This window comes from Tupaia chinensis, unplaced genomic scaffold (genome assembly GCF_000334495.1).
Source record: "Tupaia chinensis unplaced genomic scaffold, TupChi_1.0 Scaffold000354_1, whole genome shotgun sequence".
Classification (NCBI taxonomy): domain Eukaryota; kingdom Metazoa; phylum Chordata; class Mammalia; order Scandentia; family Tupaiidae; genus Tupaia; species Tupaia belangeri.
In genome coordinates, this window is record NW_006159849.1 from 7,739,487 (window position 1) to 7,763,838 (window position 24,352).

Here is a 24,352-nt window from a genome sequence, read left to right on the forward strand (position 1 = left end):
CTGGTGAGTTTCGGCCATTGTTGCCCAGTTTAGACCACACTGCAGCTCCCTCCATAGACTCCAGGTCAGACCTGGAAGGCACCTCAGATGTCCTTGTTTACAGCACCTGGACAGATGATGGGTTGGTCACCTGCCAGGAAGTGAAGGGCACAGTTAAAAGGCCTCTGTGCCGTCTCCTCACAGTCACCATCACTGGACTCTGGGCCTCATCTTTCTCACCAAACAGTGCCCTTGGGGGGCATGACTAGGGCCAGAAAACATAAATGGGTGTCACTTGACAATAAAGTTACAAGGAGCACTTGAATCTGCTGTCCAGAAATATCAAGAGCCCTGGACAGAGGAACTCCTTCAGTGAATCAGCAGGCGCTACTTACCTGGAAGGGGAGACACCATGATCACGGTACTATGAACTATACATCAGCCAAGTTTATGAGGGGATGGCAGAAAGCTTATGGAACAAGCAAATTAATACACAAGTTTATTTTGGTACAAACGTTTTTTGAAATCCACTGTTTTTCATAATATATATTTTCTATGAACTCTTTGAAGATCCCCTCCCCATCGATGAGAACACATTTATAAACATTTCTCACCTTCCACTCCTATATGAAAGAAAAACTGATCAAATACTTACAAAGTTGTAAACCATAGCTAAAGCCATTTCTCTTTTCAGCCTACTTGCTCATTTCACAGTGGCCCACATCTTTTCAGAGTCATAGGCAGCTTTCTGTTTAAGAGCACAGACAACCCAGCCAAGAGAGCCCCACATTTTACGGTGTCAACATGAGCCCCAAGTGCAGGACAGAGAAGCTTCAAACGTTTGAATAAGGCAAATCTAACTAGCCTAACTCCTGGCTCCCTGCTCTACTCCCAAATGTTAAAACACTTGGTCTACCTGTCTGTCTCAGTCTCTACAGAATCCAAAAGACAGATATTGACTGCCATTCTTTAGCAGAGTTAACTGGACACTTTATGAATCAGTTCTGTAGAAAACCTCTGCCCTGATACCTCTCCTCAAGGTAATAAGGATGCTTTCCTCATCCACTACTTATGTAAGTGTTAACCTCTGTAACTTCCTGGGTCAGCTGATAATTTGTTTTAGTGTGATGATGTATGTGTTGCATTATTAATTATTTCATGTAAAATATATGTAAAGTATCCCCCCCAAAAAAACCAAACAAACAAAAACAAAGAAAACCCAACGCTTGGGCTACAGAAGCTGAAAGCATCCATGTGGTTTAGTGGATCTACTCTGCTTCGAATTTTAGATCCCAAGGACCCACCTTACACTCTTCCTTGAGGATCTCATAGACACCCTAAAGTCAAGGTCTTCCCTTCCTGCCCATCCTCTCAACTGCATCACCTTGCATTTTCCATCTCTTAATTATGTGACTGGCAACCCATCCCTCCCGCAGCACAAAACAGAGACTGGGAGTGGTCCTCGATACCTGTCTTCTCCTAACTGCCCACGTCCAAGCTATCACCAAGTCCTGATGGCTTTACCTCTGAATGTCTTTGCAGCCTGTCCATTCCTTTCTTTCTTTGTTTGTTTTCTTTCTTTCATGACAGAGACAGAGACAGAGACAGATAGGAATTCTCGATAGGGTCTTGTCACACTGCATTTCCTTTCCCCTGCCCTCTAGCTGGTCAGGATCTTGGGCTCACGCTCCTGCTGAGTGTTTCCAGCCCACTTGGGATCTGACCCATAGTCAGCCACGTGGCTTCCAGCACCACACGGCTGCACACTCCGGCCTGAACACTGCGACTGGGCTCCAGTCTGCCCATTTCTCTCCAGAAATCAGGATACGCTTCTGTCAACAGTATCCTAACCTCCCTGGGAGGCTCTGTAATTAATGGGAATCACCTTCCATTCTGTAAAATGTTTATAAATATGTTTTACTCTTGTCCCTTTTCCAATCTAGGACCATGGAAAAGCACAAATCTGACGTCATTTCTTTATTTGAAATGCTAAAAACAGCTCCCTATTATTCTCAGAATAAAAAGCAAAATTCCCAAGGCAGCTTAGGGGTCCTGCCTGACCAGGCCTTGGCTTCAGCTTCAGCCAGCTGGCCCTCATTGTCCTCTCCAGATGCCTCTGCCCAATCCAGGGGCCTTGGCAAACCCTCTCCCTTCTCCCTGGACTTACTTTCCTACAGGGATGCCTTTACAGACTGAGCCCTGATGGACAGGTCTCCCTGCCACCTGCTTACCCCTCTCTTCTCCCCCAGAGCACTTACCAGTGGGTCATGACACGTGCATCTGCCTGTCTCCTATGGTCCACCCTTCAGCTCCTGAAGGGACTCCTGGGCTCTGCTCCCATCAACCCCAGGGCCTCACATGGGGTTGGCACACTGTCAGCACACTGTCTATACAGCATGCAGAATGAACACAACTGAGGGCAGATGTTTCTAAAGAACTTGGCACTCAGATTCCAGTGGTTAAGGCCTGACTCACTCAGGATTCTCTTCTTTGTCTACAACGGTCAGTTTTTCAGAGTTTCAAAGATCTAGAGGATCATCTAGTCCTTATCTCTAAGAGATCTACCCAGTGTAACCTCGGCTTAAAAAATGGAGGAGGTGGTATTGTTTGGGTGTGATTTTTGAAGACAATGACAGCAGGTAGGCATCCTTTAAGCATCTGATTAATAGAATCTATGAAGGTTATGATAAAAATTTTAACACCACATCCTCCATCTAAGCTGAGAACACATCTAAGAGATGAGAAAGCAGGATTTCTTTCCCATAGCCTCGTCCCCCATGGATAAACCGGAAGATAAGAGACTGAGAGACTGCGCTACAAGGCAGTGTGGTATAGTGTGTGTACCGGCTCTGGACCCTGGTTACCTGAGTTCAAAACCTGCCTGTGTCATCCACTGGTTGTGCCATCTCGGGCAAGTCATGCCATTCTTTGTGGTTCCGTATCCTCGTGCTGGAAAGTGGGGACAATAACTGCATAGGTTGTCAGGATTAAATAAGTTAATGCATGCTCGGTGCTTTGAGCACATCCTGTGTTGCTTATAGCAAGCAATCTTCAAATATTTGCCATTTTATCATTTCTAGGCATTTTTATAAGGCGCTTTACAGCATTCTGGCTAAAACTGTTCTATTTTGGTTAGATGGAGCTCAATTAATATTTAAACTAATACATTAAATTAAAATGGGCACTGGCTTGTAATGTTGTACATAAAACTATTTTTAATGAAAATATTCTAAATGCATAACCTTGTTGATTCAGATAAAACAAACAAATGCCTGTTAGTAGATGGTGGTTGGCTTCTTAACAGAGTGTAACAAAAAACATTCCTCAAATATGCGTGAATAACCTGCTCGGTACCCGGTGAGTTCACAAGCATATGCCTCGTTTACCTTTGATATATAAAGTAACAAAATCGTAGTGAGTTAACAGAGCTCGATGATAAAACCAGGGGAGAAAACAAACAAAAATAAATCAGTGCGTTAGAACAGCATGTGTGTACCTACAGCTACCCTTGACTTGCAAAGAATGTGTGTGAAGTACATCCAAGAGAAAGGAGCTTATTATAAAATCATGATTTCTAGTGACTATCATGTTTCCAATGGGACACACGCCTATCCAGTTTCCAACTGGGGACATGTCTGTGATCATCCCTCGCATAGAGAGGTGCACACAGAGGACAGACCATAGGAACGCTCCTGAATATACACCCAAGAAATACGAATGAAGAGAGGAAGACCCAAGAACGTTCATAGTCACTATGTGATAGCCAAAAATGGAAAAACAACCCAGAAGTCTCTCCATCCAGAAGAACAGAGAGCAAAGTCTTTCGTGTTTATGTAACTGGGTGCCATAGAGCAATGAACAGTAGACGGACTGCTGATGGAGATGATAAACAGACACGGCTCACGGATATTATACCAAGTAAATGGGTCTGAACAAAGGAGAATGTACATGTGATCCTCGTTACCTGAAGTGTGAGTTTATTTCATCAGTCATGACAGAAGTCACAATGACAGCCTTCTCTAGGAGGCGCAGGTGCAGACTGGGAAGGTGTAGAAGGAATTCTTACAGGGCGCTGGCAAGGTTCTGTGTCTTTTTTTTTTTTTAGAGAGAGATTTTTGCTATAGGGTTTCTGTTCTCACTGGGAAGACAGAGACAGAAAGTGAGACATCACCCCCCCCCGACAGGAGGGATGGCCACGACGCAATCCCTTCTCCTCCTCTCTCCTCTCGGGATCTTGGGCATGCATGCACATACACCCGGCATGAATTTTAAGCCACCAGATTTGGGACTCGAACCGCAGTTGACTACATGAGAGTCCAGCGACGTGACCATCATGGCATCTGCTGGTCCCTGTTCTGTGTCTTAATTTGGGTAATGGCTGCACAGGTTTACACATATGTAAAATTCATCAAGCTGTATGTTTAACATTTGTATATTTTACTGTATGTAAAGTATATGTGTTTTACTTTTAGTAATTTCTAAAAACCTTTCCAAACTCATTTAAACTATGACTGTTTATACTTAAACAAAACTAACTGCTATTTGATTTCCCCATGTGGCTGGAGAGCTGGCAGAGTGCTCCACCCCCCATACACCAGATCAAGTACATAGACTAAACTTTATGCCAGTCAATGCCTCCCTCACGTTGGCCCTAACCCCCAACGTGGCTGTATTTGAGGACAGGACTCATAAAGATGCAATTAAGGACAAATGAAGTCGTAAGTGCAGGGCCCTAATCCAGTTTCACTGCTGTCCCTGCAAGAAGTAGAAAAGAGGGGCCAGCAGGTGGTGTGACGGTTAGGGCACTGGACACCCATGTGGCTGACCGCGGTTTGAGTTCTGGACCTAGTGGCTTACTTTCTCACGTTCTCTCTCTCTCTTTCTCTCTCTCTTTCTCGTGAGTGCATGTGCCCTACAGAAAATTAAAATAATAATAATAGACTATTCTTAAAAAAAAAAAAAAAGACGAAGAAGAGGAAGACGTGCCAGCGGCATGCACAGAGGAAAGACCCCATGAGGTCACAGCGAGAAGGTAGCCATCTGCAAGCCAAGGAGAAACCAAGTCTGCTGACACACTGATCTTGAACTTCAGTCTCCAGGACTGTAAGAAAATAAATTTCTGTTGTTTAAGCCACCCAGTCTGTGGTATTTTGGTATGGCAATCTAAGCAGATGAAGGTAACAAGTAAGAAAGCTTCCAGAGGAATTCCCAGAGCCCAACGCAGGCCCTGTGGAGTTTAGGGGACCTCAGTGTTGGTATCTGACTCTTGCTGGGAGAAAGCTAAAGGCTGGTTAGAGCCACCAGGGCACAGACAGAGGAAGACTCTGCTTCAGGCAAAAGGTCCTTGTACTGCCAACGGACCAAGGGGGTGTGCTCCCTGTCATCATAATGTGGGCTCTACAGAAGCAGCCTGCCTGTACTAGAGGAGGTGAAGTTTAACATTAGATAAGTCTGAGGCCAGCAGGTGGCAGGCATCCTGCTTAAGGTGCTGGACTCCCACATGGCTGGCCGTGTTCGAGTCCCAGACCTGGAGGCTTGCTTTCTTGCTTTCTCTCGTGATCACACTGAACTATGGTAAATTATACAGTGATAATAATAAGTATAATTAATAAATAATTCTTTAAATAAATAAATAAAATTAGATAAATTTAACACCACTGCATGTTTACCGGAACTGCTGAGGCTGAGTGGCCGATACCAGGAGCTGATGCTGATGTGGTACAACTACAACTCTCATGCATTGCTGTTGGGAGTGTAAACTGGTACAACCACCTCGGAAAACTGCCACTATCTCTAAAGCTCAACAAAACCTACTCTACGACCTGGCCATTCCTCTCCTGAGTGCATGTATCCTATGAAAATCAGTGTATATGTGCACCAAATATATGTACAAGAATGTTCAGAGTGAAACGACCAGTTGTCTTTCAACAGAAGAATGGTAAGTTTGGTATATTCACACAACGGATTAGTAAAAGCAGTAAGAAAGAATGAACTTCCAACACACACAAAATATGGAAGAATCTCTAAAACAAAAAAAGTTAGGTGTAAAGATTATATACTGTATTATGCTATTTATAGGAAGTTAAAAACAGCAAAACTGCCTTATGGTGCTAGAGGTCTGAGCATTGGTTACAGTGGTGATTAGTGTGAACTGAGAAGAAGCATGAGGGGAGCCTCTTGGGGGGTCAAATATGTTTCATATTTCGATCCAAGGGTTAGTTATACAGGTTCTCAGATATGTGGAAATTCAATAAACTAAAGAGTTGGTATTTCCGCTCGTCACTGTCTTCAAGTTATATTGCAATTTTTAGAATCAAAAATTAAACAAGAGTTTTTATTATTACACTGGACCATATTATGTAACTGATAGACTGGATTGAATTCTTCACCACCAAGGGAGAAAAGAAGACAAGTCTGTTAAGTGGGCACAAAAGAGTCATGGAGAAGGGCAGTAGATGGCATAATGATTACATGGCTGGACCCATGTAGTTGACCACGGTTCAAGACCTGGACCCAGCAGCTTGAAACTCACACAGGGCCCATGTGCGTGTGTGCCCAAGATCCTGAGAGGAGAATGGAGGAGAAGGAATTGCAGTGTGGCCATCCCCCCAGGGGGGATTTCTTGCTTTCTGTCTCTCTGTCTCTCCTGTGAGCACACACACCCTTTAGCAAAAATCTCTCTAAAAAAAGAAAGAGTCAGGGAGACTAGAGATGGCTGCTGTCTGTACCCTAGCACACCTTGTTCATTCGGTACATCTGTTACATACACGGGGCAGTTTCTTTCATTGGAGATGCCTTGAGAGATAAGGTAGTACTTTCTGAGCCTGCCCAAATGATTACTAACATTTCTGCTTACTCTTTAGTTGCCAAGATGAACCCCGATGTGATGACGTGAGAACCATGGCTGATGCTACATCTGCAGGTTTATTCACCTGTGTCTGGTGTTCATATCCAAAAACACTGGGGGAGACGGAGTGCCCTGCTGAGCCTAAGGATCTCTATCAACCAGAGCCACCGGCTACATTATCCAGCTAGCGATTCCAAAAGACCCTAACTATTCCTTTCAATTAACATAGCTCTTAGCTTGATAATGCTTAGGCTGGCTAATTGCCAATGATTAGCCTAAGGAGATATAGGGATATAAATTTGTAAAAATATATGCTATGTATATATGTGTAAATAGATATAGGTACATGCATGCAAATATATACACATACATGTATGTGTACAGGTACATAGGTGTGTACACACACACACATTTAAACATTTTACTTTAGCTTTACTTTAGATTCTACTTTAGCTGTTATTTTAAGCCACTTCTGGTTAATGGTAGTAAACCAACCACATATATTTTCATCTTTTTCCTCTCAAGACTCCACTTACAAGGTGCAGATCGGGTATAAATCCACAAAGAGAATTGAAGAAAGACCCACAGACATGAGATGTAAACACATTATTTTGAAAGTGGACTGTCAAATCCCAAGGATACAGGCCTAGTCAAGGACAAAGTGGACGAGAACCTGGAAATAGGGGCGTCCCTGAAACAGAAAAGCCAGGTCCCCAGCCCTCCGCCCCACGCGACACACATCACCAGGAGCCAGCAGCTACTCCAGCAGAGACTGGTATTTGGAGGTTCTCAGCAAAGCAACCTAATGGCTTCCGGCCTGATCACCCTAAAGAGAGGCCGCCGGTCCTCTGCGGGCAACGTCTCTGTCCACCCAGCCTCCATTTGCAGTGTGCTTTCCCATCTCCCAGCCACCACCTAGGACTCTCTTCGGGCAACAGTGTTAGCTTTCCCTTTCACGTGGAGAGGCAGAAGTACCCGAGAATTTATGTCTCCCTCCCCACACTCCCCTGGGAGCCCGTAGCCAATGACTAACAGGCCTGGAGTCTGAAACGCCACTGACTCAGATGGAGACAGCTGCTGTCTTGTACACCAGAGCTCCCCTGTGTGATGGGGCTGAAGTTGCCCTCCAAGGCACTCAGAGATCGCACCCCTGCCTGACTTCTCCCCCGCCTCTTCCCAGCTCCCCTGGGGCACACGAACCCCCTTTGTGTCTGCTTCTGCAGTCTCACCTAGGATACTACGCGCATCGACCACCAATACAGACCTCTGGCCAGCTCCAGTATGCAGTCCTGAGTGCGAATGGATAAGTAGGGATAACCAAGGACTTGCTGAAAACCTCTAGTATGGAGAGGAGTGAGCAAATAAACAAGACGTAAACAAAGGCCAGCCTGATAGTGCAGTGACTCAGCCGAGGAAGCTGGATCCCACATGGTCAAGGGTTTGAGTCCAGCCCTGTTGGCTTGAAAAACGTATCAGAGAAAAGGCAATGTAATACATTGTAAAGTTATATGCAATTCAATGTAATATAAACAGGACTATGATGATGATAATAAATAAATTTTAAAATTTTTTGAAAAGGAAAAAAAAAGAAATGTAAGTGGAACAGAAGAGATAGTCTGAAGATAGGCCCATACAATGGACAACCGATTTTTGACAAGGTATCAGTGCAGCTCAAAGAGAGAAATAAAAGCCTTTTAAATAAAACAAACAAACAAAAACCCATACCAGCTGCATGTGTGTGTGCACACAGTCCTGACAGGATGAAGAACGGAGGAAGTGGGACTGCAGTGTGACCAGGCCCTGGAGAGCACTTCCTCGCTCTCTCTCGCTCGCGCATGCACACAAGCCTTCTAGCATTTAAAAAAAAGAAACCAAAAGAAAAATGAAAAACTAAAAAAGATGTAAACTAGCCCACTCCAGTTTCTCAAGTAAAAGAAAGAGATAAGAAGTGGTAAAATGGGGAAAAGATGAAACTCGGGAAAAGGCAAGGTAACGATTCGCTGTGCAGGTCCCATAACAAATGAACCCTGAATCATCCACCTCCATAAGCGCATTCTCTCTGCTTCATCAAGGGGAGCCTCACTGCACAGAAGAAGCTACAGACAGATGGGTAATTGCCGACCCCACTGCGCAGCGCTAAGCCTGCCCCACCCCTCACCCCGCCCTCTCTGCGCCATGCACTGGGAGGAATTTTGAAAACAGCCTTTGCACTGTGCCCTCGCTCATGGACAGGCTGAGACTAATAGGAGGAAGCCAAGTCCTGTCCCCCTCATCCTCCACTCTTCTCCAAGCAGTCTTCAGATTCCTCACGTAACTTCCATGTAATATGCACTTTTCATGCTGGCTTAACATTCTTTCTTTTTCTTTTTCTTTTCTTTTTTTTTTAAGCCAGAGGTCTCCCTGTGCCTCGGCCTTCCTGAGTTGCTGGGATCACAAGCACACGTGGCCATGCCTGGCTTTCAGGTTAGACCAGGAGTGGGAGCTGGGCCTCCCATGTGGCCCCAGCCAGCAGAGCTCGGGGTCTTAGCAGTGCGTGCCACTGTGGCTGGGCCTTACGGTTCTTTCATCAAAGCTAGTCATCGCCTACCATGCAGTGACAACATGCCAGGTTGAAAGTATACTTCATGGGAACCAGCAGTTAGCGTAATGGCTATGTCGCTGGATTCCCACGTAGCTGACTGTGGTTTGTGTCCCGGACCTGGTGGCTTAAAACTCACGCCGGGTGCGTGTGCGTGCGTGCCCAAGATCCGGAGAGGAGAATGGAGGAGAAGGGATTGTGGCGTGACCATCCCCTCTGGGGGGTGATTTCTCGCTTTCTGTCTCTATGTGATTTCTCGCTTTCTGTCTGTCTGGCAAGCGCACGCACCCTGTAGCGAAAACCTCTCCAAAAAAAAAAGTATACTTTGTAATTTATTTTACACACACTGCATCTTTCTTTCAGGTTACAGCAAATTAATTTATTTGGGGAAGAAGAAATGACTCCAAGTATTTCCTTAAAAGCTGGCTCAATTGTTCCTTTCCTTCAATTTTAGTAAGAAGTATATACTATTGATGATTTTTTGTGTGTTTCATTTTTTTTCTTTTCAAATTTATATTTCTCTTTTATAAATTGCCAAAAGGGTTCTGATCTAAAAATCAAAAATTAAAGGGAACCAGCAGTTAGCGTAATGGCTATGTCACTGGACTCTCACGTAGTCAACCACGGTTCGTGTCCCGGACCCAGTGGCTTAAAACTCACGCTGGGCGCATGTGCGTGCATGCCCAAGATCCTGAGAGGAGAATGGAGGAGAAGGGATTGTGGTGTGACCATCCCCCCTGGGGGGTGATTTCTTGCTTTCTGTCTCTATGTCTCTGTCTGTCTGGTGAGCACATGCGCCCTATAGCGAAAATCTCTCCAAAAAAATTAAATAAAATCTTGGAATTTAAGACCATGCCAACAAGCTAAATCATACACAATTCCTGACTAAGAAACTACTAGGGAATAGTACCCAAATAATAAAGACACATTCAATTAATCATATCCTTATTTCAGAAAAGAATCATTAAACATTCATGTCATAAGTTTATTTGCTATGAGCATAAGAGGCTGATCTATTTTTCAGAGATTCCAACTGCACCTCTTAAACTGTTCTTCATATCTATTATATATATGAATTTAAATGTTCTTATTTCTTTTTTTAGATTTATTTAATTTTATTTATTATTAGTAGTATTAATTTGTTGTATGGCACACATACTCACCAGAGAGAGAGAAAGGGAGAGAGAGAAATTGCGAAAGGAAACCACCAGATCTGGAACTTCAACCAGAGTTGGCCATGTGGGAGTCTAGTGCCTTAACCACCACGCCACCTGCTGGCCCCAAAACATCCTTATTTCTTATGCAACTGGTGTCTTACTAGAAAGAATGGTGCGGGCCAATCCAGGTCCAAGGTACAAAGTCATGGGGCCGGCAGATGGCACGGAGATTAAAGGCACAGGACTCCCACATGGCTGACCATGGTTTGAGTTCTGGACCTGGTGGCTTGCTTTCTCTCTATGTCTGATTAGTGCATGTGTCCTGTAGCAAATTAGAAAAAATAATAATAATGACAAAATTAAATAAATAATTCTTAAAAACAAAGTACAAAGTCATTATAGCTAGTAACCGCCACTTGTTTTCCACTGAAAATGGCAGATTATTCCTGGGCCCTCCTCACCAGCAGCCCCTATGGACTACAGAGACTGTGAACTTGCAGACGCTCTGTCCCAACGGGGTACCATTGGAAGCTCTGTGAACTGCGCAGAGACCAAAGGCGGAAGAAATGGTCACACCGCACCAAGCCCTCCTTTTCTCATGACCTTGTTCTCTCACTGTTCATGATTTTGATACCAAAATTTCCAGTATATCCCTCTCTTCCCACACTTTAAATACACACACACACATACACACACACACACACACACACACACACACACCTGCCTATCATCTAGCATCTGGTTTCTGTCTACTTCTTTTTGAAAAGAAAAATCTTAATATGGGACCAGCAGTTAGCATAATGGCTATGTCGCTGGACTCCCATGTAGTCGACCGCAGTTTGAGTCCCGGACCTGGTGGCTTAAACTCACACCGGGTGTGTGTGTGTATGTGCCCAAGATCCCGAGAGGAGAATGGAGGAGAAGAGACTGCAGCGTGGCCACCCCCCCCACCCCCGAGGGGTGATTTCCCACTTTCTGTTTCTCTGTCTCTCTCTGTCTTTCTGGCGAGCGCATGCGCCCTATAGCAAAAACCTCTCCAGAAAAAGAAAAAAAAAATTAATGTGAAGATTTCCTAATTCGACTTCCAAGCCTGTCTGTCAGAAGTAAAGCAGGAGCTGAGCATAGGGCTTTGGCCGTCAGGGGAAAGATGCTTCCTCAATACTGGCTGGGGTCTTCCAGAGGGAAGGGTAAGGGAATACTATGAAGCCCTTTTTATTTACAGCCAAGTGCACGGCGTTCAGGCTCTGTGCTCACCTTCAGGGAAGGCACAGCAGAGGCAGGGCTGTTGGTGGCTGAGCCACGAAAGCTCCGTTGTGGGTCCAGTGCTCTCTGTAGCCGCAGGAAGCCCAGGAACCAGAGTTCAGTATTAGGCCACTTGAGTTGTTCTCTACTGAGCCCTTCTCATGCTGAAATAGTTTCAGTATGTCTGTTTTCTCATTCTTCCTTCCTGACATTCCTTTCCTTTTATGGTCAATAGTGGGGTAGGGGCATTGGGGACTTTAAGGCAAGAATCTTTTTTTTCTTAAAGGCAGATTTTTGCTATAGGGCACCTGTGCTCACTGGAGAGCTGGAAAGCCAGAAATCACTCCCCAGGGGGATGGCCACACCACAATCCCTTCTCCTCCATTCCCCTCTTGGGATTTTGAGCACACACACACACACACGCATGAGCGCCATGTTGGCCACGTGGGAGTCCAGTGGCATAACCATCATGCCATCTGCTGGTCCCAAGGCAAGAATTTTAAAGCCCTTACGTTTAGTCACAAAATATTAACTTAATCATTCTCAAAGGCTTAATGAGTAGAATTGGTCGTAAGTAGAATTTATGCTAAAGATGAAAAAAATAGGATTCATAGAAAAGCAAGTTTCTTTTCCCTATTTATTCAATAAACGTTTCTTCAGCCAGTGCGGAGTGTACCTGTGGGGGAAGCACAGTAATGCTTCCCTCCTTTTCAGTCTTAAGGGAGATGGAAACAGCTGGGCAGTGGTGCACATTTTGGAAGGACGAGAGGGTGACAAAAGGTTAACAGGAGCCGCTAAAACCCGGAGTGGCATGAAGTGCTGTGAGCGCTCAGACCGGGGTCCAGCAAACCGAGGTCCATGGGACCCACCAGCCCACTGCCTGGTAGGAGCAGTGTCTGTTTTCAGATGATTGAAAATAAATCAAGAGGAGTCAAAATTCTGGGACATGGAGAAATGATCTGAAATTCAGATTGTGGTGTCCATAAATACATTTCACTGGAACATAGCCACGCTCATTGATTGACATACTGTGGCTGCTTTTCCACCACAGCCGCGGAGTCGCGCAGTTGCGACAGAGACCATATGGCCCACCAAGTGGGTTTACTATCTGGGCCTATCCAGAGCAAGTGTGCCAACCCCTGGTTCACAGGAAGGACACACTGAAGCCTGGGGCGAGGGACTTATTTCTGCTTGGCATCACTTAAAATGTATTTATTAATTTCTTCCATGAGAGAGAGACAGAGAGGCAGAGAGATGAGCCTCCCCACAGCACCCTCACACTGCAGTCCACCCCCAGTTTCGGCTGCCCCGGATCAGACATGTTACTGAGGCCCAGCGTGCTCAGGGAGGTAGGTCTTCATTGCAAACCCGGAACCTGGCCCACATGGGTCCCAGTACACTACCACAGCGCCACCACCTGGCTCAACCTCACTACTTCACTTCCACAGCCCTTTAGTCTCAATTGACCCTTCCTCTGTGGGAAGAAACAGGAGGACAGGTTTCATCATTCCCCTGCCTACGGCCCGGGAAGCTGAGGCTCAGTCCAGTCCAGAGACCTGTCCGTTGCTGGGAGCTAGTTAGGGCAGCCCCACAGTCCAATTGGTCCTGAGCCCTTTCCACGCCATGGTGCTGAGACAGAAATGTTGGTGCAACAGTCACACACACACACGCACACACACGCACACACGCACACACCAAGGGAGAAGAGGACATCATAAAGGAGAGTCCAGCTGGGGCAGGTCCAGAGGGAGGCTGATGCTGTACCCAGGGGCAAAGGGGGCTGGAGCTACCTGAGGCAAATCCCTTCTGCCCTGTCCTTTGGTCACTGAGAGCACCCGCGAGGCTCAGAGTCTCCTCTGTGACACGAGTTCTCTCCAGTGTGGCCGTGAGGAGGAAGAAGCTGGCTCTGAGTGGTCACCAGGGCAGTGTGAAGAACTGAGCACGACGCCTGGCACTCTGTAGGTGTAGGCTAACCTGAGGTTTTTAGCTACTCCACAAAGAACTTGCTGGGCTTTTTAGAAGCAAATTGATCTGGGATAAGCAGATGGTGTAGCAGTTACATTGCTGGACTTCCACATGGCCGACAACGGTTCAAGTCCTGAAACTGGTGGCTTCAAACTCACACCGGGCACATGTGTGTGTGTACCCAAGATCCCAGGAGGAGAATGGAGGAAAATGGAATTGCAGTGTGGCTATCCCCTACCCGGGGGTGATTTCTCCCTTGCTGTCTTTCTGTCTCTCTCTGGCGAGTGCATCTATAGCAAAAATCTCTCCCCCAAAAAACCAAATTGATCATTGATCTGTACTTATGGTCAACATATGCATTCACACCTGAACATAAGATTAGGTCAGATTTGCACTTGACCTAACACGATAGAAACATGTCCCCTACAGAACAACTTCTTGTTCCTTTAGGACAAAATTCCCCAGGTATTAGCTCAGGGGGAAATTTTTTTGTATTTTCTAATTATCTGGAAGAGAAGTGAGTGTGAAAACTAGGAAGGAAAATATTAAGTTAAAATTCAGAATTAAGTAAACCAACCATCCAGTACTCTGGGGGCTGGGGGAACGGCTAGAGAGGAAGGGAGACGACAGGAGATAACTGCGAGGAGAGCCAACCTCCTCACTGAGTTGAGCAGCCAGCCCAGCAAGGAGGTGGCCGTGACGCAGTGTGGTCCACGTGGCACCGAAAGCCACCCCACTTAAGAACCAACCCACTCATCTCACTCTACTTCCCACTGCTCACACGAATGACTTCTTCTTTTGGAAATAAAATATCTATTCAAAAGTAACACTTTCCTTTGTGATTATTATGACAACAACCACCTCTACCACCAGATATCCAAATTCGCTAACAATCTGAAACAAATGGAAGAGGATTCCGACGTGAAATGATTCCATACTCAGAAAGCGAGTGCTCTTCTGCGGGATGCAATACAATAGAACAGTGTTTTCGAACGTGCATGTCAGGACCCATTAGTGCTGAAGTCAGTTTAGTGGGCTGGCAGACACAGACACAAACAGATGAGAAGAGAAATATCAGCCTGCATTACACACATACAGGACGCGCGGTGTTGACTGTAATTTGTCTCAGAAATACATGTGGTGCCTGTGTGCGTGTTTATTCTCATCTATACCGCTAGGCTATGATACAACTTATATTCACACTAGGAATCAGAGCCAAAAATGTCTCAAAGCTGCTACAATAGAGTGTGATTTACCTTAGTAAAGTTCAGTAGAAAAATCCTAATTCATTGAACAAATAATTATATTAGGTAGAATTTATTCCCTTTTTTTCTCAGTTTCAGAGAGTTGAAGGGCATGTGTACACGCCACAGAGAGAAAGAGTGAGAGAGCACATACATACACACCTTCCGCGGGACCTAACGGTGTCACGACCCGTGTCCTCCCCTACTCCATCCCATCAGGATCTGGCATGCACGTGCGCCCTGTGTGTGTTTCACGCCCCCAGGACCGGGATTCACACCACAGCTGGCCATGTGAGATCCAACTTGGTCCACACAGTGCTTATCCTGTGTGCTATGGAACGGCCCCAGGAGGAATTTACTTAAATAACAAGCTCTTCCTTTGTATTTAAAATATGCTACAATTTACAGGGAAAAAAAACGTTGGGGGGGGGAAGTTATGCACACCTTGTCAAGCACATTTCCTTAAAGTAAGGTGTGCTTGTTAATGATGCAGACTTGATCATGAGATATAAAATTTATCAAAAGTCAGTAACAGAAATGACTATATTATTTGGAACGATGGCCAACCCACTCCTTTATTAAATAAGTTGCTGCTGTTTTCCACACTAACCATACACTGCTTACTCCACTGTGCAACAGAGCGGAGGGGGCTGAAGAGGAAACCTGGCGGGCAGGGAAGTGCCACTGCCACATTTCAGTGCCCACCCAGGGTCACCGGATATGTACAAAAGTAGATTTCTGTTCTCCAAAAAAAGCATATTTTAGAAAAGAGAAGTGAATGCTTACAAAGTCTCCTATACGGGAGGGCATTCTCCTAATTACTTGCTTTTGAATGCCCAAAAGCAAAAAGTCTATTACCTCTGAGATAACAAGAATTGAAAATCAAGCAAGTCATTAATGGTGGATGTGATGACAACTAATTTCAAAGAAATCATGTCAAAAACATATTCCTAGGGACCAGCCCAGATCATGGTGGCTAAGGTGGCTGGATCCCACATGTCTGACTACTGACTACACGATTTGAGTCTCTGACCCAGGAGCTTGAGAAATACACTAGGCGCATGTGCACGCATGCCCAAAATTCCAAAAGGAGGAAGAAATGGAAGGAAGGGATTGTGGCATGGCCATCCCCTATGGGGGAGGGGGTGTGCTCTCTCTCTCTCTCTCTCTCTCTCTCTCTCTCTCTCTTTCTCTAGCAACCACACACACCTTCTGGAAAAATTAAAAACAAAAACAAAAACCCCCATATTACCTGGTTAAGTCCGTGAATTTCATGAAAAAAGGGTGTGTGTTTCAGAGGTCACCTGAGAAGTACACATTTGTTGACAATAGCCTCAAACAACCTCAGTCAGGGGAACCAGCAGTTAGTGTAATGGCTATGTCGCTGGACTCCCACGTAGTCGACCGTGGTTCGCGTCCCGGACCCGGTGGTTTAAAACTCACGCCGGGCGCGTGTGCGTACGTGCCCAAGATCCCGAGAGGAGAATGGAGGAGAAGGGATTGCGGCGTGACCACCCCCCCTGGGGGGTGATTTCTCGCTTTCTGTCTCTATGTCTCTCTCTGTCTGTCTGTCGAGCGCACGCGCCCTATAGCGAAAAAACCTCTCCAAAAAAAAAAAAACAAAAAAAAAACAAACAACCTCAGTCAGTATGAGGGAGGGATGCTTATGGGGTTCACATGATGGAAATAAGAAAAATGACTGAATGGAAGGAGGTCTACATTTTAACCAATTTAAGTGACCTATTCCCAGGGAGGGGCTTCACCACCGCCTGCACTGGACTTCCCTATACAAGTCACACCGAAGAGCTGGGCTGCAGAGATCATGAACGCACACCTACAGAAAGAAAGGAAAAAGGGAATGGTCTTGTGTTATGTGAATGGGCACCCGGGGCTTCCGATCAAGTCTGCAGTGACGACATCATGTAGAAGTTCAAGAAGTACTAAGTCTCGAACAAGTTACATGGCAGTGGTTATGCCGGAAGTGGCCTCACGGTGATAAAGACTCTGAAGTCAAAGAAACACGTGAAACATTTACATAAATGGTTTCATAAAATGTGAGAGTGGAAGGATGTCATATTTCTAAATGACTGATTTTATATAATATGATTTTAAATATATGCAAACAAACGTATAAATTAAATGTAAGTAGACACTTCACTCTTTACAGTCCTAGAATGTACATATTAAAGTCGACATAAAGCCTTTGTCAAAAATTTTCTTCTTGGAAGCCAGCCCTATGGCACTGTGCAGAGGAAGCTGAATCCTGCATGCCAACTAGAGTTCGAATTCCAGCCACAGAGGCAAGATGCTGGGCGGGCAAGCATGCCCAGGATCCTGGCAGGATGGAGGACTCCAAGAAAAAGCACAGCGGTGTGGTCAGGCACCATCAGAGTTACTTTCTCTCTGTCTCTCTCTCTCACTTTCTCTCCCCCCTCCTCCTTCCCTCCCTCCCTCCCATGCATGCACTCTATCATGAATAAAGCAAAACATTATTAAAAATTATTTTGAAACCTCTCATCTGAAAATTGGGACCGCCTTACAATGGAAAGTTCCCATAGGTGGGCATGCACAGGAATTGCATCTCAGGTGACTAAGGGTTGGCTTGTGGAACTGCAGGCAGCTGTTGAAGTACACTAACATCCCAAAATGAAAATAAATGAATAAATAAACCTGCTAGCAAACCAATTCTTCAATGTGAGTCAATTCTGATGTATCTGTGCCATGTGGAGCAGGGGTCCCATGTGTGCTTCTGGGTTCACCTACAGCTCTGATGACAATTCCCACACGCACGGACTGCTTCCCCCACCCAGCAGGTTCTGCCTCGCCTCTCTATGCCAGGGCTTTCTCTGCCGCCTCTAGAGCTTGCTCAGGCTAACATCAGCAGCCCTCAGTGGCGCTGAAGAAATGGTGGGTACCATACCTCAGTTGCTCTCCCTCTTGGTGGACAACCCTAAGGTTCAGTCCACCTGAAACCAGCAGAGCTGAGCCTCAACTGCCCCCATTGATGACATGCTCAGTGACCTACTTCCTACTGGCTTTCTTCCCTTCCTGGTCTCATGCTCTTCACTCTCTTGCTTGTGTTTCTTGGGCTCACCTCCCAAATAAATGGTGTGGATTCAAATTCTCACCTCAGAGCCTACATACATAGACCATGTGACAATTTCATGTCTTCCTTGAAAAAACAGAAGTCAAAGTAAGACCCTCATTCTTTACACCTGGATTACTTAAATCTTTGGAAATGTTAGAGATCGAAATACTAGAGGACATAAAAGCAATGAAAATAGTTAACGATGAGACAGTGTGGAATGGGGTGGGAGAAGAGAAGAGGTGAGAGAAAGATAGCAAGAGAACAAATAGAGAGGCAGGACATTAGTGGGACACAAATATGGTTTATTACTTGTTGATGACATGTATAGTATTGGCAACTGGATTGGTCTGAGATGTATTTCATGTTGGGTAAAGACTTTTCACAAGCAAAATGATAAATAGTGATTGACTATTTAAAAAATAATTGGAATAATAATAATCGAGGAAAAAATGAAAAGCTATTGGATGATGAAATAAGGATTTTAATGTGTCTGTATTGACTGATATGCATAGTATTCCTTCTGGAAAAAGAAATATAATGCACTGTAAAGTTACATGTGATTCAATGTAATATAAACAAGATTATGATAATAAATAAATAAATAAAATTTTAAAAAATCTTTGGAAATGCTTATGCTTCTTTCAGCAAGGATTTAACGAGCCTTTATGAATACAAAGCATTTTTCTGTGTGTTGTAGAGTAGCAGTCCCCAACCTTCCTAGCACCAGGGACATACCTCATGGAACACAACTCATCCACAGACCAGCAGGAGCTGGGGGAGATTGGTCCTAGGCTGACCCAAGTGCACCACATCCACAGTGCAACCCCATTTCCACCACTGCCACATTGCAATATACGATTAAACAATCACACAACTGGGGGTTGCACTCCCATGAGAATCCAATATGGCTGCTGATCCAACAGGAGACGAAGCCCAGACAGCAATGCCAGCAGTGGGGAGAGGCTGCAAACAGATGAAGCCTCCATTGCTGGCCTGTCACCCACCCCACATTGCATGGCCAGGAGAGAAGTGGGAGCAACAGGCCATGAACTGGAACTGGTCTGCAGCTGGGAGTAGGGGTGGGTTGGGGACCCATGCTGTAGGGTATACTCAGATAAATGACACACAGTTCTAGCCTCAAAGACCTTAGACTTGAGAATGGGACAGGAAGCCTAGGGGAATAAGAGAAACCCTATACTGAAAGAAGATCCAGACCACAGAAAAGTGATGTTTCACTCACTGGCAGCTCCAAAGACAGGGACTACTTCGAACTGACTAGAGTTTCATCACCACCCAGCCAGAATCACTCTTGACGCCTTTTAACATAAATGTCTGACTAAGGACATCCATCTTTTTATAAACCCAGCACTGACTCACAGGTTAGCCGAAATATGGTACACAGTGATAAGTCACTGTGTGGGTGCCTGATTCAATATTGAGAGGCCAACCATTCCCTAAGTGACCACTCCATCTGTGAGGTGTAATACCACATGTCCAGGCAAGCTAAGGAAACCAATGAGGCTTCCTCACTGTCCTTGGTCATGCCAAGCATATTCCCACCTCAGGCTTTTCACTGCGGAGATCCTCTCTGCCCAGGCCTTTCCGTCGAATGCTTGCATGGCTTGCTCCTTCACTACTTTCAGTTCTCTCAGCTCAAGACTTTCCTGACCACCTCTACGAAATACCACCACTCACCCCCGTGTTGTCACACTCCACTGCCTTCCCTGTTACATTCTTCTTCATACCTGACATATTATATACTGGCTTATTTGGCTTGCTCAATGATTGGTTGTTAGTTTCTTCCCACTAAAAGCTCTGTAATAATGGAGACTTTCTCCCCTGCTATACTCCATCCACTTAGAAAAGTGTCTGGCCCAGAAAAATTAAGTATTTTTTGAGAGAATAAACAAATTCTATCACTAGAACCTCAAAATCAGTCAAAATTTCCAAAAAGTCATCTGAGATTGTGACACAACTCTGTAATTCAAGAATCAAGAGGGTACACCGTTAAATTGGGGGGGGGGGATGTTTTTAAGTTTGTACATATGTACCGTGTGTGAAAAAACTTCTGTTTTAATTCTATCATAAACTCATACAAACCATGGAATAGTACTTACTGTCCACTATGTAAACAAGAAAGAAATCTTGAACTTTTAGATCATAGATACTATACCTAGCTTACTAAAAAAGTAACTTATTCATGTGACAAATATATACCAAGTGGTTACAGGGTGTCTGGTGCTGGATGAGGGGCTAGATCTCATTTTTCTTTGGAAAAATCAACTTTACATTTTACTAGAAAGCCACATCTTGCCATTATATAAAGGGAAAGCTCACCTTTTAGAAAACGCGTATGGTTTTTTCTCATTATTTCATTTTAAGCTTTAGTTATTTAACTCAGAGAGCCCTAAAAGAGAATATTCATAGAAAGTACTTCAGGTAAAGTCTTTTATTCATTTAATTGTAAAGATAAACATTCTCTTTTCTTGGAGTTTAAGGGAAGGAAGAACCACTGTTTAGCAACATTAAACGCTCATGATTACAAAAATTACCTACAGAATTGTAAGACTCTAATTATAAAGGACTAATTGTTTCCACCACAAAATCGTGCTCTTCAAATGCAGGAGACATCATCACTGAGGACAATCTTCCATTTGCCTCACATTGAATCATGGCTAGTTTCTCACGAGTTGTCAATTTTACTCCTGGTCATAGTCTAACTACCTTTTTTATGACTTTACCTAAAAGACTGTGGTCCAATTGCTTTCTTTCCACTTCAAAATTCCTATACTTCTGTCTCATCAGTGTCCTCCCAGCTTCTTCTTCTTCTTCTTCTTCTTCTTCTTTTTTTTTTTTTTTTTAAGTTTTTGCCATGGGGAACATGCAGTCACCAGAAAGAGACAGAGGGAGGGAAAGTGAGAAATCACCTCCCGGGGGATGGCCATGCTACAATCCCTTCTCCTCCATTCTCCTGTTGGAATTTTGGGCATGCACACACACGCGCCCAGCATGATTTTCAACTGCCCAGTCTGGTACTCGAACCATGGTTGGTCATGTGGGAGTCCAGTGCCTTAGCCACCACTCCATTTGCTGGCCCTCCTCCCATCTTGTTGAACACATTATCCCATCAGTTAGTCTCTCTCTTACATTTTCTTTTTCTTTTCTTCCCTCTCCTCCCCTTCCCTTCTGTCTTCTCTTCTTTTGGTCAGAGGCTACATGTGCTCACCACAGAGACAGAGAGACGGGGAGAAGAAGAAAGCATCCACTAATGGCGTACTGTCATGTTGCAATCCCTTCTCCTCCATTTCTACCTCCTGTCAGAATTTTGGACATATATACACATGTGCCAGGTGTGTTTTTCAAGCTGCTAGGTCTGGGATTCAAACTATAGAGTCGCTCATGCGGGATCTGCTTCCTTTAAACACTAGGCCATGGGGCCGGCCCACTCTCTTACGTTTTCAATCTCTCTTCCTCTCAAAGGAGACTTCTCTGCAGCCGATAAAGTAGGCTCAAGTCCTTCCACACTGACATCATGGCTTCCCCTCTAACATGCCGTTCCTCGATAGAGCACTCTCTCTCCTGATTGAAAAACAGCCTGTCCCGCTGCTTTCCATTTCCATCCCTCTCCCACCCTTCAACCCCTTGCCGCCAGCTGCCACTTCCGCCCATCTCAGAAAACCGGAAGTCCACAGTCAACTCTAAAGGCTTCGCCTTCATTGCAGTCTCCCCGTGGGTGTGTGGTATGAAGGACAGCGTCCCCAGATTTTCCCAGCCTCCAGGACACTGTGACACTGTATTACTGCACTTCCACCACCGGGCCTCTCCAACTGCCGCTGGTTTAATGTGGTTCTTTTCCTCATCTTTCTCTCATCCTCTCCAACAGATAAGTGTCCCTGAAGGATCCTACCTTTGTCCTTTGCTTCTTCGCTTTCCATTGTCCTTGTCAGTGACTCCTGGGAATTACAATTGCTCCTAAGGACATGACCTATGAATCTCGGTAACTGCCGTCTCTCTGAAGCTCTGTACCCGTACTTCAGTCCTGTCGCTTGGACAAACCTGTCATGCTCCAAAGGAAGCGTTTTGCCTTCTCGTCCTCATGTTCCTTCGTCTCTTCTTTTGGACAATGACTCGGTCATTCTTTCAGCTAAACCTGATGGTGATCTGTGTTCACTTCCCTACTCCCCTTCCTTTTTCCTGTCTACGTTCAGGTTCCTCAGATTATTCCCACACATCATCTCTTAGGTCTGCCTCTTCCTTTTTTAAAAAAAATAAAAAGATTTTTGCTATAGGGCGCATGTGCTTGCTGGAGAGACAGAGAGAAGCAGAGAGACAGAAACCGAGAAATTATCCCCCAAAGGGGATGGCCACCACTACAATCCCTTCTCCTCCGTTCTCGTCTCGGGATTTGGGGCATGCAAGCACACTCTGAGGCATGAGTTTCAACCTCAGAGTCTGGTACTTGAACCGCGGTCAGCCATGTGGGAGTCCAACGATGTAACCGTTATGCCATCTGCTGGTCCCTGCTTCCTCCTCCTTAATCCCACTTCCTCTTACCCCTAATCAGACAATAGGGTCTCTCTGGTCCCCCTCCTGCCAGTCTTTTCTCGTCAGTCTGTCCAGCATAAAGCTGAAGAGTATTGTACTAAGGCATAGTCCAGATCCTGCCAACCCTCTTCCTCAGCAGCCTTCCACTGCTCCCTAGTACTTGCTGAATGAAATCCATACTCCTTAGCTTGGCATACAAATTGCTCCACAACCTTGGACCCACCTTTCCCTCTCTCTATCTCATTTTATCTTCTGGGATTCCCAGTGCTCCAGCCAAAGCCACCATTCCCGTTCCCAGTGCCAGCACACACTTTCCCACCACAAGCCTTTGTTACACTGTCCCTCCTCCAAGCACGATCTCCCTTCTCTGCCAGTCCAGATGCCACCCGTGTAATCCCGGCTCAAAAGCTATCTCTTCCATGTAATCGTCCCAATTTTTCCAACAATGCAAACTGTGTGCCCTGGGAACTCCCGCCGCACTGCGGCCTTCGTCAGCACTTACCCGTTTCCCCCCTTTCTGCGGTCACTTTCAGGAATGGCTCTTTCTCCTTCTAGACCATGAGTGTCCACTGGGAAGAATCCAGGTCTTCTCAGTCTTCAAATCCCCAACCCTCTCCACATCCCCTACCCACTATCCGAAGGAAGATGGCAGCTGAGGCAAACAGGCAACTGACAATTATTTGTAAATTAATGACCATAGCCGAGAGGGTTAACTGTGGGTTTTATTGCTTATAATTCTCTCCTTTTTAGTAATTACGACTGCCTTATAAAATGATAGTCCTATAACCCATGGCACCATAGTTTACGCCTTTAGAGATCGATTCTCAGATGTCTTTTATTCCCCAGCCTTCTGAGGAACGAACTTCTTTAAGAGGCTCAGTAATGGAAAAGGGACGCACTAATGCCACTTGCAGTGAAGGAAAGGCATCCACACAAAACAAATGGCTTGCTGCAGGCTACGGCAAGAGGTACCCCCGCTTACCAGGCCGCATCCCAGGACTCAGGCTGTACCGCGACCCTGACCAGTCAGGTCTTCAGAAAAGGCAGGCTCTGCATTTTAAAGACGATCATACTGACATGAGAAAGGAAATCACTCATTCATGAGTCATCGATGATGCTTTGTATAATTCTTCTTTCTCCAAACAGTATGTTTACCTTGGGAATTTGTAATATTCTTCAACTTTCTTTCATAAGACATTCACATCTCTGGTTTTACTTGCAAATATAAAGATGATGACTTTTTTTTTTTTCTTAAGCAAAACCTCTTAGAATGGTTTTTAAATTCTCTAAGTACTTTTCTCAGAAAGAGATTTGGCAGAAAAAGAGAGTAAAGAACTATGATTCTAAATTCATTTTTATAAATCTATCCTGAAACCTTGGCTGAGATCCAACAACCTCACATTTAAAATGTTAGAAGGCTTGACTTGAAGGACATGAAGAAATGCACTTTAGCTGATGGCTCTGAGAGCACCTGGTCTGTACACCGTCATTAATTAGGAGAAGACGAGTGGGGGGAAAATGCATATGTTGATAGCCCTAGTTATATCATTTGTAATGTGACAATGCTATTATCAACTTTAGCCAAAAAAAAAAATTTTTTTTTTTTTTTGAAAAAGAGAAACGTCTGGTGCCATCACCTTTTGTATTTCCTTGTGTAGCCAAGACTGCCACAGGCTTTTCCGAGAGGACGGGGGCAGCCAGGTCGGA

General features: G+C 45.0%; 1 protein-coding gene across 1 annotated transcript in view; it reads right to left on the reverse strand.

The window, feature by feature from the left end:
• Nucleotides 1-24,352, reverse strand: part of APBA1 (amyloid beta precursor protein binding family A member 1) — a 248,607-nt gene that overhangs the window by 222,051 nt on the left and 2,204 nt on the right.